Consider the following 17,831-nt stretch of genomic DNA (forward strand, 5'->3'; position numbering starts at 1 on the left):
GTCTGGATGTCCAAGTGTACATAATACTACTCTTTTCAGCCAGAGCCAGGCATGGACATTTTCTTTTTTTAGGCTCACTAAAGGACAGGAGTAAGGACTTTTTAAAAATGTATGGCAGAGGAATAATGCACACAGCTGAAACAACCTGGAAGATAAATAGCAAGTCAAACACAATAGCCATTAAAAATTGGTGACTACAGCTTGCTTAAGTGTCCGTCTCTTTAGAAAGTACCCTAGAGCATCTGATAATCACAAACAACTACAACTTGAGACTGATGCCAGATTTGGAGAGAAGTACTGTATTCTTACTGAAAATACCATGTTAGGACCTTACTCTATCAGTAACCCTTAGGTATACATGTCATCTGCTGACCTTACAAAACCACGTTTGGTCAATTTGGTGTATTTCTTGGAGGTCTCTAAATCAGTAACAGGTCCTATGTGACAAAATCTTTTGCTCAATGGAAGTGATTTCAAACGCAAGCTGCCATAGCTCCAGGCAAGTTTTAATTATCCACCAAGGGAGAAAAAAAGGAGCATATCATAGCAAAATGTTAATCCTTCCTTAAGTTTGTAGAAAGGGTGCAGGGCATAAAATTGTGCAAGGAAAGAAAAAGAGAATATGGGAAAAAACTGTTGGATAATTTTGAATGAAGAGTTTTGGTTTACAATCACCTATGTGAAATTTCTTTTCCTGCTGCACTGAAAGGGTATACAATTCCTTCTGGAAGCAAGTGTGGCTATAACATAGTACTGAAGATTGAAATATAAGGAAGATTAAGATATATTGCTTGAAGTTACTGAGTTTGATTTTCCCTGTGCATGAGTGTGCATGCATGTGCATATGTGTAAACTGATTAATTTTATAGGAAATGTTATTGACCTATTTAAAAGACTTATAGGTCTGGTGAGATATACTCCCTTGATGTACTAATGATTCCAAAATGCATCCAAATATTCAGAGGATGAGAGAAAATCATTTTATCTGGACAGGCATTCATCGAGGGTCCACTCTTTGCAAGGCACTTGCCAGTCACTGGGATTGGATTATCTAGCAATTAGGTTCAAGAGACTGCTATTGGGAGCCCACAGCCTTGCCAGGGACATAAAAGATAAGCAAATATTTTCAATAAAATGTGAAACATGCAATAATAGATCTATGTACCAAGTGTTTTCGAGAATGGAAATGGAAGACCAAATAAAGCATTTGAAAAATAAAGAGGGATGGACAGAGAGTTAAAATGCTGATAGGAAAATTGCCTTTGTGAAAAATGAGAGGTTGTTCTTCGGGGATCTTATATATTACATTTTTTTTCTTATATATTACAGTTTTTCTTTGTCTAGAATGTGATGGGGATCAGGGTGTAAAGGGGAATTAAAACTATATAGGAAGGTAAGGTACAGATCAAAGCGTATTTATTCTATGAAAGATGTTGGCCTTTTAAATAAAGTCTCTGAAAACCGAACTGCATAATCAGATTTGTCTTTGAGACAAAATATTTGTGTTTAGTTGTGAAGAATGAATTGAAGTAGTCCAGGAGAAAGGCAAGGTGACAGGAGTGATTACAACACTCTAGGTGAAAAATATAAGAATCAGAACAAAGGAGGAAAGGAGAAGAGGAAGCGAGATAAAAGGAAGTAAAATAAATAGCAAATGAGATTTTATCACATAGGTGATAATGTTGAAAATCTTCTGCCATCAATGACAGGCTCGGTGATGGTACACAATTGTGACGTGGTAATAGAGGAAAGTAACTTGTTTTGGAGAGAGGATAGGCGCTTTAATTTTGAACATGTTGAACTTGTGGGGACTGGGGGACATCCAGGTGGAAATGGCCACTGGTAAGTCAAATATAAAACTTAGAACTTAGGAAAGAGGTTTGGGATAGAGAACATCTGTAGATACTAGTTTATATCTTAATATCTTTATTTATTTAATTTTTTTCAAGTATTTAGAAACGAATTAAATATGACAGAAAATATGACCCAGTACAAATTTATGAGAAAAAAAAGCAATATAAGAGAACACATGATTAAATTTTAAATAAAGCATTTTTAACCATTGGAGAGCTATGAATTTTTAGTTTTAAATAAGGAATTTGAGTGCCTAGAAGAACCAGGTGTTAATCAAACCCTTACTGTTTACTGTTTTTCTTTTTTTTAAATTTTTTTTTAAAGATTTTTTTGATGTGGACCATTTTTTTAATTAATTAATTAATTAATTTATATTTATTTTTGGCTGTGTTGGGTCTTCGTTTCCGTGCAAGGGCTTTCTCCAGTTGCGGCGAGCGGGGGCCACTCTTCATCGCGGTGCGCGGGCCTCTCGCTGTTGCGGCCTCTCCCGTTGTGGAGCACAGGCTCCAGACGCGCAGGCTCAGTAGTTGTGGCTCATGGTCTTAGTTGCTCCGTGGCATGTGGGATCTTCCCAGACCAGGGCTCGAACCCGTGTCCCCTTCATTGGCAGGCAGATTCCTAACCAATGCGCCACCAGGGAAGCCCTTTACTATTTTTCTATTGTAAAAGGGAGCCAAATATTCAGACTTTTTCTTTCCATTCCAACCTGAGACCTGTCTGTATAGGACACAATCCAACATTAGGAGTTGTTAGCTGTCAACTAACTGACTTGTCACATTTTGTCAAATATTGACTTGATAGTTGCGGAATCCTAGAAATTTGTCATTGGATAATGCACTTTAATCTTCCGTATCTTCTCTGAAAAAATAAGGATATTCTTTTTAGATCTACCATTTAATCAGTTCATGGTTTTTTTTTCCTGCCAATTAGATAATGTAAAAGTAAGACTGTTGTTTCTGCTAATTAAAATGTATCCACAGAAGCACTATTAAAGTTGTCTGATTTTTGGAAAACAGAATGGGAGATAAAATATGCTTACCTCTATTATAGTTCATTGTAAATATGAACTGCCAAAGTGAGCACTACTGGCCTCCTGGTATAGATTAACCAAATTGCAGAATGTAAGCAAGGTGGAAATACCAGTCTCAGGCATGTGTCTTCTGATAGCCCTACATGCACTTAATGGATTTTCTTTGTTTCTCTTTCTAGATAATTGCATTAGGAAAACCTCTGTAAAAGAACTTGACCTCTACATTTCCAAGTGGTAGAGCAATGAGTGAATATATCTGAAGGGGGAGAAGGTGAAAAATGTTTTCTCTATTGTTTTAAAATGAAGTATAGGTAGTATAGGGTGTCTAGATGTTTTCATTAAGATACCAAAGAGCTTAAATAGGGCTTATTTGAAATATCAAAAGGATCAAGATCAGTCTGTATATTATATATTCTAAGACTGAAAAATCTATTCCCTCGCCAATCCATCCTTCTTTTCAGAAGCATCTAGTAAATCATAGCAGTACCAAAAACAGACACAGAAGTTAAAAACAGGCAAAGTAGATCAATTCACCCAATAACACCAGTAAGAATGACATCACAAGAATGTCATGATCCTAGAACAAAGTAATAGCTGGATGGCTTCTGAATGACTTAGAAAAGAAATTCATGCTCGGTAGAAGCCCAAATATGTTTATGAGCAGGCCTTATGATAGGCAGATGATGAAATTAACCTAGATGTAGAATTCAGACTTCAGTAAGATATCTGATAGCTTTCATCATCATGTCCATTTGAGCAAAACAAAGAAATATTAAGTAAATATTGAAACAAATAGATGGATTAGTGATTGAGAACATTTTTTGATGTACTCAGTATTTGAAGTGAGCAAAAGCAAAAAGTTATGTGAACTAGGAGTTGTCATTTTTAGAAATATGTGTTTCTATGTGTTAGGATTATCTGCCTCTGATATGTTTAACCTATTTATCATTGATGTAGAGGCCAAAAGAAAAATTGAAAGTATGCATATGCAAAAGGAAGACTTTTTTAATACAATTTTTTCCCTCAATTGCATACAACAGTCCCCAATTTTAGGATGAACTCAGCAACTCCCAAGTATTTCTAATATGGAGCCTCACTCTTTTCATACAAGCATACATATTAGCTTTATTTAAGTAGATCTATTTATAAGTAGATATATATTTAAGTAGATATATGTGTCAGATAGTTGCAAAGTTTATTTACTACTTGGTCAAATACAGGGACCTCTTCAATCTTTCAAATGACATCTGATCAAGCCTTGAGGATTATTTTGAAACAATTGCTATTTTCTTTTATTTCCCTAGAGAATCTTTCTGACCAGATGCATTACGTTGAAATTTGCAATTTCTATATGGAATAAATGCCAGAATCAATGCACTATCTTCCCGCTTGAAATTACTCAAAGGAGAGTGCTCAGGTGACAAAATATATTTGGTAAGTACATAATGAATTTTGATAGCAAAGAGCATTCAAAAGAGAAAATATTTGATGCTGCAAAGTCAAATATTTGCTTGCCTATGGAGAATAAAATGGGAAATTACAAAATTAAGGATAAGTACTGATTTATAAACAGAGCACTGCATTGACTGTCAAAAGCATTTTATCTAGTGAAATGATCCATTAACTAGATATAACTATAAGAATTTAAGTCTATTTTTTTGTCTTCTGTTCATCTAAGGAACAACTCCTTATTGAAAAACGGTAGCTTGTCATGTGTGTTTTTTTAAAAGGTGATTTCTAGTTTTCACCTTTTTCTTTATCATTTGATCTTTGAAAGTGAAGGATTGGTATTACTGTTGTCCTGAAACTATACAACCATATATTTAATAACTGCTCATATGATTGGGATCTAAAATAAAATAGGAAGCTGACCTTTTATATTTATATAATTTATGTGGATATTGTTTATCATTTTTTGATCTTGGAGCAATCATTTCTGAATCTATTTCTGACTATGTGTATCCATTTTATTTATTATTTATTGTTAACATCTTTATTGGAGTATAATTACTTTATAATGTTGTGTTAGTTTCTGCTGATAACAAAGTGAATCAGCTAAATGTATACATATATCCCCATATCCCCTCCCTCTGTGTCTCACTCACATTCTCCCTATTCCACCCCTCTAGATGGGCACAAAGCACTGAGCTGATCTCCCTGTGCTATGTGGCTGCTTCCCACTAGCTATCTATTTTACATTTGGTAGTGTATATATATCAATGCCACTCTTTCACTTCGTCCCAGCTTACCCTTCCCCCTCCCTGTGTCCTCAAGTCCATTCTCTATGTCTGCATCTTTATTCCTGTCCTGCCCCTAGCTCCCTCAGACCATTTTTTTTTTGATTCCATATGTGTTAGCATACAGTATTTGTTTTTCTGTTTCTGACTTCATGCTGTATGACAGACTCTAGGTCCATCCACCTCACTACAAATAAATCAATTTCGTTTTATTTTATATCTGAGAAATACTCCATTGTATATATGTGCCACATCTTCTTTATTCATTCTTCTGTTGATGTACACTTAGGTTGCTTCCATCGCCTGGCTATTGTAAATAGAGCTGCAATGAACATTGTGGTACATGACTCTTTTTGAATTATGGTTTTCTCAGGGTATATGCCCAGTAGTGGGATTGCTGGGTCATATGGTAGTTCTATTTGTAGTTTTTAAGGAACCTCCATACTGTTCTCCATAATGGCTGTATCAATTTACATTCTCAGCAAAAGTGCAAGAGGGTTCCCTTTCTTCCACACCCTCTCCAGCATTTATTGTTTGTAGATTTTTTGATGATAGCCATTCTGACTGGTGTGAGGTGATACCTCATTGTAGTTCTGATTTGCATTGCTCAAATGATTAGTGATGCTGCGCATCCTTTTATGTGTTTCTTGGTAATCCCTATATCTTCTTTGGAGAAATGTCTATTTAGATCTTCTGCCCATTTTTGGATTGGGTTGTTTGTTTTTCTGCTATTCAGCTGCATGAACTGCTTGTAAATTTTGGAGATTAATCCTTTGTCAGTTGCTTCATTTGCAAATATTTTCTCCCATTCTGAGGGTTGTCTTTTTGTCTTGCTTATGGTTTCCTTTGCTGTGGAAAAGCTTTTAAGTTTCATTACGTCTGATTTGTTTATTTTTGTTTTTATTTCCATTTCTCCAAGAGGTGGGTTAAAAAGGATTTGCTGTGATTTATGTCAAAGAGTGTTCTGCCCATATTTTCCTCTAAGAGTTTTATAGTGTCTGCCTTACATTTAGGTATTTAATCCATTTTGAGTTTATTTTTGTGTGTCGTATTAGGGAGTGTTCTAATTTCATTCTTTTACATGTAGCTGTCTGGTTTTCCAGCACCACTTATTGAAGAGGCTGTCTTTTCTCCACTGGTATTCTTGCCTCCTTTATCAAATATAACATGACCATATGTATGTGGCTTTATCCCTGGGTTTTCTATCCTATTCCATTGATCTATATTTCTGTTTTTGTGCCAGTACCATACTGTCTTGATTATTGTAGCTTTGTAGTATAGTCTGAAGTCAGGGAGGCTGTTTCCTCCAGCTCCGTTTTTCTTTCTCAAAACTCCTTTTGCTATTAGGAGTCTTTTGCGTTTCCATACAAATTGTGAATTTTTTTGTTCTACTTCTCTGAAAAATTCCCTTGCTGGTTTGATAGGGATTGCATTGAATCTGTACGTTGTTTTGGGTTGTATAGTCATTTTCACAATGTTGGTACTTCCAATCCAAGAACATGGTATATCTCTCCATCTGTTTGTATCATCTTTAACTTCTTTCATCAGTGTTTTTCTGCATACAGGTCTTTTGTCTCCTTCAGTATGTTTATTCCTAGCTATTTTATTCATTTTGTTGCAATGGTAAATGGCAGTGTTTCCTTAATTTCTCTTTCAGATTTTTCATCATTAGTGTATAGGCCTGCAAGAGATTTCTGTGCATTAACTTTGTATCCTGCAACTTTACCAAATTCATTGATTAGCTCTAGTAGTTTTCTGGTAGCATCTTTAGGATTCTCTATGTATAGGATCATGTCATCTGCAAACAGTGACAGCTTTACTTTTTCTTTTCCAGTTTAGATTCCTTTTATTTCTTATTTTTCTATGATTGCTGTGGCTAAAACTTCCAAAACTATGTTGAAGAATAGTGGTGAGAGTGGGCATCTTTGCCTTCTCCCTGATTTTAGAGGAAATGTTTTCAGTTTTTCACCATTGAGAACGAAGTTGGCTGTGAGTCTGTTGTATATGACTTTTATTATGTTGCGGTAAGTTCCCTCTATGCCTACTTTCTGGAGAGTTTTTCACATAAATGGGTGTTGAGTTTTGTCAAAAGTTTTTCTGCATCTATTGAGATGATCATATGGTTTTCACCCTTCGGTTTGTTGATATGGTGTATCACATTGATTGATTTGCATATATTGAAGAATCCTTGCATTCCTGGGATAAACCCCACTTGATCATGGTGTATGATCCTTTTAATGTGCTGTTGGATTCTGTTTGCTAGTATTTTGTTGAGGATTTTTGCATCTATGTTCATCAGTGATATTGGTCTGTAGTTTTTTTTTGTGTGTGACATCGTTGTCTGGTTTTGGTAACAGGATGATGCTGGCCTCATAGAATGAGTTTGGGAGTGTTCCTCCCTCTGCTATATTTTGGAAGAGTTTGAGAAGGATAGGTGTTAGCTCTTCTGTAAATGTTTGATAGAATTCGCCTGTGAAGCCATTTGGTCCTGGGATTTTTATTGTTGGAAGATTTTAATCACAGTCTCAATTTCAGTGCTTGTGATTGGTCTGTTCATATTTTCTATTTCTTCCTGGTTCAGTCCTGGAAGGTTGTGCTTTTCTAAGAATTTGTCCATTTCTTCCAGGTTGGCCATTTTATTGGCATATAGTTGCTTGTAGTAATCTCTCATGATCCTTTGTATTACTGAAGTGTCAGTTGTTACTTCTCCTTCTTCATTTCTAATTCTGTTGATTTGAGTCTTCTCCCTTTTTTCTTGATGAGTGTGGCTAATGGTTAATCAATTTTGTTTATCTTCTCAAAGAACTAACTTTTAGTTTTATTGATCTTTGCTATTGTTTCCTTCATTTCTTTTTCATTTATTTCTGATCTGATCCTTCTGCTAACTTTGGGGGTTTTTTTTTTGTTGTTGTTGTTCTTCTTTCTCTAATTGCTTTAGGTGTAAGGTTAGGTTGTTTATTTGAGATTTTCCTTTTTTCTTGAGGTAGGATTTTATTGCTATAAACTTCTCTCTTAGAACTGCTTTTGCTGCATCCCATAGGTTTTGGGTTGTCATGTTTTCATTGTCATTTGTTTCTAGGTATTTTTAAATTTCCTCTTTGATTTCTTTAGTGATCTCTTGATTAGTTAATGGCATATTGTTTAGCCTCCATGTGTTTCTATTTTTTACAGTTTTTTTCCCTGTAATTGATATCTAGTCTCATAGTGTTGTGGTCAGAAAAGATACTTGATACGATTTCAATTATCTTAAATTTACCAAGGCTTGATTTGTTACCCAAGATATGGTCTATCCTGGAGAATGTTCCATGAGCAATTGAGAAGAAAGTGTATTCTGTTGTTTTTGGATGGAATGTCTTATAAATATCCATTAAGTCCATCTTGTCTAATGTGTCATTTAAAGCTTGTGTTTCCTTATTTATTTTCATTTTCGGTGATCTGTCCATTGGTGAAAGTGGGGTGTTAAAATTCCATACTATAATTTTGTTACTGTTGACTCACCCTTTATGGCTGTTAGCATTTGCCTTATATATTGAGGTGCTCCTATGTTGGGTGCATAAATATTTACAGTTGTTATATCTATTATTTGGATTGGTCTCTTGATCATTATGTAGTATCCTTCTTTGTCCCTTGTAATAGTCTTTATTTTAAAGTCTATTTTGTCTGATATGAGAATTGCTACTTCAGCTTTCTTTTGATTTCCATTTGCATGGAATATCTTTTTCCGTCTCCTCACTTTCGGTCTGTATGTGTCCCTAGGTCTGAAGTGGGTCTCCTGTAGACAGCATATATACATGTTTTGTTTTTGTATCCATTCAGCCAGTCTGTGTCTTTTGGTTGAAGCATTTACTCCGTTTACATTTAAGGGAATTATGAATATGTATGTTCCTATTACCATTTTCTTAATTGTTTTGGGTTTGTTTTTTGTAGGTCTTTTCCTTCTCTTCTGTTTCCTGCCTAGAGAAGTTCCTTTAGCATTTGTTGTAAAGCTGGTTTGGTGGTGCTGAATTCTCTTAACTTTTGCTTGTCTCTAAAGGTTTAATTTCTTCCTTGAATCTGAATGAGATCCTTTCTGGGTAGAGTAATCTTGGTTGTAGGTTTTTCCCTTTAATCACTTTAAATATGTCCTGCCACTCCCTTCTGGCTGGCTGAGTTTCTGCTGAAAGATCAGCTGTTAACCTTATGGGGATTCCCTTGTATGTTATTTGTTGCTTTTCCCTTGCTCCCTTTAATATTTTTTCTTTGTATTTAATTTCTGATAATTTGATTAATATGTGTCTTGGTGTGTTTCTCCTTGGATTTGTCCTGTATGGGACTCTCTGCTCTTCCTGGACTTGATTGATTATTTCCTTTCCCATGTTAGGGAAGTTTTCAACTATAATCTCTTCAAATATTTTCTCAGACTCTTTCGTTTTCTCTTCTTCTTCTGGGACCTCTATAATTCGAATGTTGGTGTGTTTGTGTTGTCCCAGAGGTCTCTGAGGCTGTCCTCAATTCTTTTCACTTTTGTTTTCTTTATTCTGCTCTGTCGTAGTTATTTACACTATTTTATCTCCCAGGTCACTTATCCATTCTTCTGCCTCAGTTATTCTGCTATTGATTTCTTCTAGAGAATTGTTAATTTCATTTATTATTATTCATCATTGTTTGTTTGCTCTTTAGGTCTTCTAGGTCCTTGTTAAACGTTTCTTGTATTTTCCCCATTCTATTTCCAAGATTTTGGATCATCTTTACTATCATTACTCTGAATTCTTTTTCAGGTAGACCTCCTATTTCCTCTCCATTTGTTTGGTCTGGTGGGTTTTTACCTTGCGTCTTTACCTGGTGCATATTTCTCTGTCTTCTCATTTTGCTTAACTTACTGTGTTGGGGTCTCCTTTTCGCAGCCTGCGGGTTCGTAGTTCCGGTTTTTTTTGGTGTCTGCCCCCAGTGGGTAAGGTTGGTTTATTGGCTTGTGTAGGCTTCCTTGTGGAGGAGTCTGGTGCCTGTGTTCTGGTGTGTGGGTCTGGATCTTGTCTTTCTGATGGTCAGGGCTGCCTCTGGTGGTGTGTTTTGGGGTGTCTGTCTACTTAGTAAGATTTTAGGTAGGCTCTCTGCTAACAGGTGGGGTTCTGTTCCTGTCTTGCTAGTTGTTTGGCATGGGTCGTCCAGCACTGCTGCTTGCTGGCCGTTGGGTGGAGCTGAGTCTTAGCATTGACACAGAGATCGCTAGGAGAGCTCTTGCCGATTGATATTACATGGGGCCGGGAGGTCTCTGTTGGTCCAATGTCCTGAACTCGGTTTTCCCACCTCAGAGCCTCAGTCCTGACATCAGTCTGGAGCATCAAGAGCCTGTCAGCCACATGGCTCAGAAGAAAAGGGAGAAAAAAAGAAAGAAAGAAAGAAAGAAAGGAAGAAAGGAAGGAAGGAAGGAAGGAAGGAAGGAAGGAAGGAAGGAAGGAAGGAAGGAAGGAAGGGAGGGAGGGAGGGAGGGAGGGAGGGAGGGAGGGAGGGAGGGAGGGAGGGAGAAAGTGGGCTTCCCCGGTGGCGCAGTGGTTGAGAGTCTGCCTGCTGATACGGGGACACGGGTTCGTGCCCCGGTCCGGGAAGATCCCACATGCCATGGAGTGGCTGGGTCTGTGAGCCATGGCCGCTGAGCCTGCACGTCCAGAGCCTGTGCTCCGCAACGGGAGAGGCCACAACAGTGAGAGGCCCGTGTATCGCAAAAAAGAAAGGAAGGAAGGAAGGAAGGAAGGAAGAAAGAAAGGAGGGAGGGAGGGAGGGAGAGAGGGAGGGTAGGAAGTAATAATAAAAAAAAGAGAGCAACCCAACCAATAAAAAATCCACCAATGATAAAAAGTGCTAAAAACTATACTAAGGTAAACATAAAAATCAGAAACAAGACAGTCACGGACAGCAAGCTCCAAGTCTACAGTTGTTCCCAAAGTCCACCGCCTCAATTTTGGGTTGATTCGTTGTCTATTCAGGTATTCCACAGTTGCAGGGTACCTCAAGTTGATTGTGGGGATTTAATCCGCTGCTCCTGAGGCTGAACAGAGAAATTTCCCTTTCTCTTCTTCGTTCGCACAGCTCCTGGGGTTCAGCTTTGGTTTTGGCCCTACCTCTGTGTGTAGGTCGCCCTCAGGTCTCTGTTCCTGCCCAGACAGGATGGGGTTAAAGAAGCAGCTGATTAGAGAGCTCCGGCTCATTTAGGCTGGGGGAGGGGAGGAGTACAGTAGTTATAATTGAAATGCGGGGCGAGCCTGCGGCAGCACAGGCTGGTGTGAGATTGCACCAGGCTGAGGCACCGTGTGTTCTCCCAGGGAAGTTGTCCCTGGATCATGGGACCCAGGCAGTGGCGGGCTGCACTGGCTCCAGGGAGTGGAGATGTGGATAGTGACCTGTGCTTGCACACACGCTTCTTGGTGGTGGCAGCAGCAGTGTTAGCATTTCATGCCCGTCTCTGGTGTCTGTGCTGATAGCCGCGGCTCGCACCTGTCTCTGGAGCTTGTTTAGGCGGTGCTCTGAATCCCCTCTCCTCGTGCACCCCGAAACAATGGTCTCTTGCCTCTTAGGCAGGTCCAGACTTTTTCCCACACTCCCTCCCGGCTAGCTGTGGCGCACTATCCCCCTTCAAGCTGTGTTCACGCAGCCAACTCCAGTCCTCTCCCTGGGATCCCACCGAAGCCCAAGCCTCAGCTCCCAGCCCCGCCCCCCTGGCGGGTGAGCAGACAAGCCTCTCAGGCTGGTGAGCGCTGGTTGGCACCGACCCTCTGTGCGGGAATCCCTCTGCTTTGCCCTCTGCACGCCTGTTGCTACGCTCTCCTCCATGACTGCGAAGCTTCCCCCGCCGTCCACCCTCTGGTGTCTGCCAGTGAAGGGGCTTCCTGGTGTGTGGAAACTTTTCCTCCTTCACAGCTCCCTCCCACTGGTGCAGGTCCCGTCCCTATTCTTTTGTCTCTGTTTTTCCTTTTTTCTTTTGCCCTACCCAGATATGTGGGGATTTTCTGGCCTTTGGGGAAGTCTGAGGTCTTCTGCCAGTGTCAGTACGTGTTCTGTAGGAGTTGTTCCACATGTAGATGCAGTTTTGTTGTATTTGTGGGGAAGAAGGTGATCTCCACGTCTTACTCCTCCACCATCTTGAAGGTCCCTCTGTGTATTTATTTTAAATTATCACTGGGTGTCTTTGAATTGTGGTCCTCTTAAGCAAAATATGTACCAAGATCTGAGATAGATACTAGAAATATAAATTTGAACAAGACATAGTCACAGCTCTTACAGGGGAAACTGGATTTAAATAATAAATTATAAAAACTTATAATATTGGATTTGAAGAACGAAGAAGGCAAAAACTTTGTACAAGCTGTTGAGATACTAATTCTATTCAGGCCCACAGTAAGGCACAGATTTCTCAAGTAGGTAGCATTTGAGATAAGTTTTATATGATGCTGATAGAAACTTCAGAATCAACACAGTAATTAATTTTTTTTACAAATTGTAAACAAAAATTTGAAGATAAAATATCTATTTAAAACATCTGGTTATTTATTTTCAGATGATAATCCATGATTGGACACCAGTAAATTTCATGAGACTTCATATTTGACTGTTTTTAAGTCCTTGCAGATCACCTGTGTCATCAGCAAAATTAATAAACTTTCAGCTACCCATATTTGAGAAACCACTAAATGAACAAAATGATAGAAAGGTAATTTAGAAAGATTACATCTCTAGGCTTTAGCTTGACGTCATTAAAATGATTCTCTCACTGCAATGTAAAAATACTGTTTATGAGAAAAGTGTACTAGAAGCATTGTAAGGACACATTTTATCCCTATGGTAAAAAATACATTTCCTTTATTAGTTTTCCCTAATAACTTAGACATTTCTCAGTGATATCAAAGGAACTCAGAGGATCCAAGGAGCCTTCCCCATAGTAAGTTCCGTGGAACAGATAGTGGGCAGTTTATGTGGCTGTAGGTACCACACCCATATTCTTCATGAGCTGAAGGCTGCTTACTGGAAACAGCTGTGATGTGTTGCAGGAAGACATACTTCTGATCACAGGAACTTGCTTCAGCCTCTTCTAGACGTGGCATCCAAGAGCATGGCCTCAATCAAAGGTGGATTCTTCCATAGCACAATCTTTACCACAAGTTGCTTTTAAAGAAGTACAAATGTTCCAGAACCTCTGGACAATATTGAGGTTTGATCTCTTATATGTTATAAAACCAATATAGCTTAAACAAATAAACAAACTATAGTGTGAGTAACAGCAGAAAAATGATAACTTGATTGTTAAGAGTCTCATTAAATCTTTCCTTGATACATTCAGGATCAACTGCCTCTGAGATATCCTAGTAGTAATTTAAATAAAGGCTTTTTAAAAAAATTTATTTTAAGCTTGTTATTTGGTAGGTAATTTGGGAACATACCACTTGAGAATTTAGTTTCATTTTCATGAATAAAATATGATAGTTAGATTTTACATATGACTAAATAATCCATAAAATATTTTACTTTTCAGCACATATATCCTCAATTTTATATGCCTCAGAATTTATTAATAACTTTGGGTTTCTTCTAGATCTATCTTATATTTTCCCCAGAAATAAGTGGATATCCCAAATGTTTCTCTTTTGCTGAGGAGAACTACCAGAATCCTAAATATCACTTTATTCAACACATTCATATGATAATTTATTTATTGAATAAATATATTTTATACTATACATTTATACCTAGAATATGCTAATGTAATAGGATGTTAAAATATAAGTCTGCATTGAGGTCCAAAAAATAGGTGGAAAAAAATCTATGAGAAATGTTAGATCTTACAAAACAACTTTTAACGGATTATGTTAAAAAACAGTTTTATAGCTGGTATTACAGGTACATAGATATATACCTGGTATCATATAGATGGCATAAAATTATCAGGAGTTAGTTGAGGTTTGCAGAAAAGTTCACATAGGAATATTTTGGAGAGGTTGATTGATGGAATGCCATGTCCCATCCCCAAGTGTAGAGAGAAATGCTTCAAGGAGATGAACTTAATAGGATAAGGGAAGGAATACTGATTGTTGGAGAGAGCCAATGGTGATTTCTATTCTACCTCCTTGAGAAGGAGGTGTGGAGCTGCTCCCTCAGCAGAGGGATGACGGTAATGGACTAACAGTTTCCTAAATCTATTGGGAGGTGTTACATCAACCAAGCAGAATAGAGAAGGATTTGCCAATTGGGAAAGATAGAGGAGAGATTCCCAGCAACTGGGTGGACTCCACACCATCCATAAACATGCCCATGAGGGAAAGATTTCACTTTGAATATCTCCAAAGTATAGAGCATATCAATGCCTGCTTCCCAAGTCAGGACTTGTCAGGAAAAGATCTTCCTCTTCTCCCTCGCACTTGCTCGAACCCCTGGAAACTTTGGCTGGGAAGATATGGAGGGGGAAAGGAAGGTTTAGAGGGAGAAAGAGAGAAGATGCTGACCAATCTTTTTGTAAAAGTTGACGTTTCTGAATGAAGTTCCAACATGAGGGATGGGTAAAGTCTCAGATTTAAAATGGCTTGGTGTATGGGACTTCCCTGGTGGCGCAGTGGTTAAGAATCCGCCTGCCAATGGAAGTGACACGGGTTCGAGCCCTGGTCCAGGAAGATCCCACATGCCGCAGAGCAACTAAGCCCGTGTGCCACAACTACTGAAGCCTGCATGCTGCAACTGCTGAAGCCCATGCACCTACATCCTGTGCTCCACAACAAGAGAAGCTACTGCAATGAGAAGCCCGTGTACTGCAACGAGGAGTAGCCCCCGCTCGCTGCAACTAGAGAGAGCCCATGTGCAGCAACGAAGACCCAATGCAGCTGAAAATAAATAAATAAATAAATTTTAAACAATAAAATGGCTTGGTGTTTGTATTATTATTTTTTAACATCTTTATTGGAGTATAATTGCTTTACAATGTTGTATTAGTTTCTGCTGTATAACAAAGTGAATCAGCTATACGTATACATATATCCCCATATCTCCTCCCTCTTGTGCCTCCCTCCCACCCTCCCTATCCCCTCTATGTGCTCACAAAGCACCGAGCTGATCTCCCTGTGCTATGCGGCTGCTTCCCACTAGCTATTTTACACTTGGTAATGTATATATGTCCATACCACTCTCTCACTTCATTGCAGCTTATCCTTCCCCCTCCCCATGTCCGCCAAGTCCATTCTCTCTGTCTGTGTCTTTATTCCTGTCCTGCCCCTAGGTTCATCAGACCATCTTTTTTTAGATTACAAATATGTGTTAGCATACGGTATTTGTTTTTCTCTTTCTGACTTACTTCAGTCTGTATGACAGACTCTAGGTCCATCCACCTCACTACAAATAACTCAATTTCATTTCATTTTATGGCTGAGTAATATTCCATTGTATATATGTGCCACATCTTCTTTATCCATTCATCTATTGATGGACACTTAGATTTAAAGTTACTGAATTGAGACTGTGTTCTGTGATGTAAAATGGCTGTAGAATATTTTATTACAAGAGTTTGCCAAGGGGACTCATGGAACATGCCTGAGTTTTCATTCAAATACAGGGGAAAATCTAACTGCACTGAATAAATGAGTAGCATTAGAGGGAGACAGGAATAGGGCTGCTTCAGAATCTCTTCCACAAGTCTGCTCTTTTTTCTGTAATTTTTTGCAATTTTCCATAATTTTGCTAGACACTAGGAGGAGATGCAGTGGTGTAGCAGATGCTGCTTCTGCTCTGTAAATATAAACTAACATATTTAAAGATTTTTAGACCATTGTGCATAAGAAATTATAGGTAATACTTGCTGTAATGATAGTATCTGGAAGGTATACAAAAAATACATCCATCCTAAGTGGTATTAACTCTAATTGGTTGCAGGACAGATGCTTAAGGGACCTCCCAATACAATGGTCATGTTTGAACAGGGTTTTGCGAGTTGATAAAAGAGCTCTGAATCCTCAAGATAGAGCAAGCAATCCGAGCATCATGTGCAAAGTCATAAAACACAAAAGAGGAAGACACATTTGCAGAAATGTTACTAGATTCTGTCTTGTTTGTGTACTTCTCTCTCTTAATAGAATGAATAACACTCCATAGGAGATGCATCACTTAAAGTAATAACATGCAACCAGAGTAAAATTTTAAGGGAAAGAACAGGATGCCCTGAATTTTCTACTATCTCTGTGACTTTGAGCAATTTTTTAAATATCACTGGACCTTCATTTCCTCATCTGAAAAGCAGTCCAAATGACTAGGATCTCTTTCAGCTCTAATTTTTCATGATTTTATCATTTCAGTATTTATTTTATAAGGTAGGTTTTTAAAAAAAATAAAGTTGCCTCTATGATACTACTGAGATAAAATCTATAAGAATAGGAAGAGATATCTGACATTTGAGAAAAAATATTTCATTTGAGACATTAATATCATTATCATTTATCTAATAATCAGATCCAAGAGCAATCAAAAGCGATCAGTCAAATGAATTGTCTCCTGGGGCTATGGATATGAAGATTAGCAAGGACCACAATATTGCAGACATAAGAATAAAATTAAATACCATGAGGAAATTGATCATGAAGCTGAACTAGTATCAAACTCCCCAACCCCTTTTTTTCAGGTAAGAAAAAGAAGTCAGGAAATATTCCTTGAATTACAACAAGGATAAAATTAAAGGTAAGTCAAGAAAAAAAATTTTTTTTTAAATTTATTTTGGGCTGCGTTGGGTCTTCGTTGCTGCGTGCGGGCTTTCTCTAGTTGTGGCGAGCGGGGGCTACTCTTTGTTGCAGTGCGTGGGCTTCTCACTGCAGTGGCTTCTCTTGTTTCAGGGCACAGGCTCTAGGCACACAGGCTTCAGTAGTTGTGGCTCACGGGCTCTAGAGTGCAGGCCCAGTAGTTGTGGCGCACGGGCTTAGTTGCTCCGCGGTATGTGGGATATTCCCGGACCAGGGCTCGAACCTGTGTCCCCTGCACTGGCAGGCAGATTCTTAACCACTGCGCCACCAGGGAAACCTCCCCCGCAATTTTTTTTTTTTAATGTCATTGTCTGGTTCCAGACAATAAAATAATTTTGAACACAGCAACAATATTCAGTTTTGTAAATGTCCCCAAATCATTTTAAATGTGTAGAACCAGTGATACATGATTTACTTAGAGCCAACCTACTAAGGATAAGCACACTATCGCCATAGCAGCAATAACGCCAATCCAGTTGTTTAGGGTTAATGTTCTTTAAATGTCTGTTATTTATTCATTTATCCATTTAGCAGTATTTTTTGAACAATCATTGTATACCCAACCCCATGCTAGGTCTTGGGGATCTAGTTGTGATCAAAACAAAAAGGATCCCTTCTCTTATACTGATACAAAGAACTTGCATTATATTGTGGAAAGACTAAAACAATAATTTAAATAAATAGATTATGATAAATTATGTAAAGAGAATGAACACTGTGAAATACTAGGGGCTGGTGATTTGCAGAAGGAATTTTAAAAAGAACATCAGGAAAGCCATGCTTGAGGAGATACCATATGAAATAAGAAGGTAAAGATAAGGATGGGCCAATCATGAGAAGATCTCAATCATGAGAACAAATAAATATAAAGTAGAAATAGATCATAATCGAGATGGGGTCATAGGGGACTCTATCTTATTAGCAAAGTCAGTAACTTAACATTGTCGAGCACTTTGAAATTGGCAACCG

General features: G+C 38.2%; 1 long non-coding RNA gene across 2 annotated transcripts; it reads left to right on the plus strand.

Annotated features, from left to right (window-relative positions):
* The first annotated feature begins 3,061 nt into the window (after positions 1-3,061).
* Positions 3,062-16,803, plus strand: LOC307196844. 2 transcript variants are annotated; one of them, XR_013831251.1, is made up of 3 exons: positions 3,062-3,155; positions 4,189-4,318; positions 16,748-16,803. It is a non-coding gene; the product is annotated as an uncharacterized lncRNA (long non-coding RNA). The 2 variants fall into 2 exon arrangements; XR_013831252.1 differs by lacking the exon at positions 16,748-16,803 and having other exon boundaries at positions 4,189-4,323.
* Positions 16,804-17,831: the final 1,028 nt, after the last annotated feature.

This window comes from Stenella coeruleoalba, assembly GCF_951394435.1.
Source record: "Stenella coeruleoalba genome assembly, chromosome: 14".
Classification (NCBI taxonomy): Eukaryota; Metazoa; Chordata; class Mammalia; order Artiodactyla; family Delphinidae; genus Stenella; species Stenella coeruleoalba.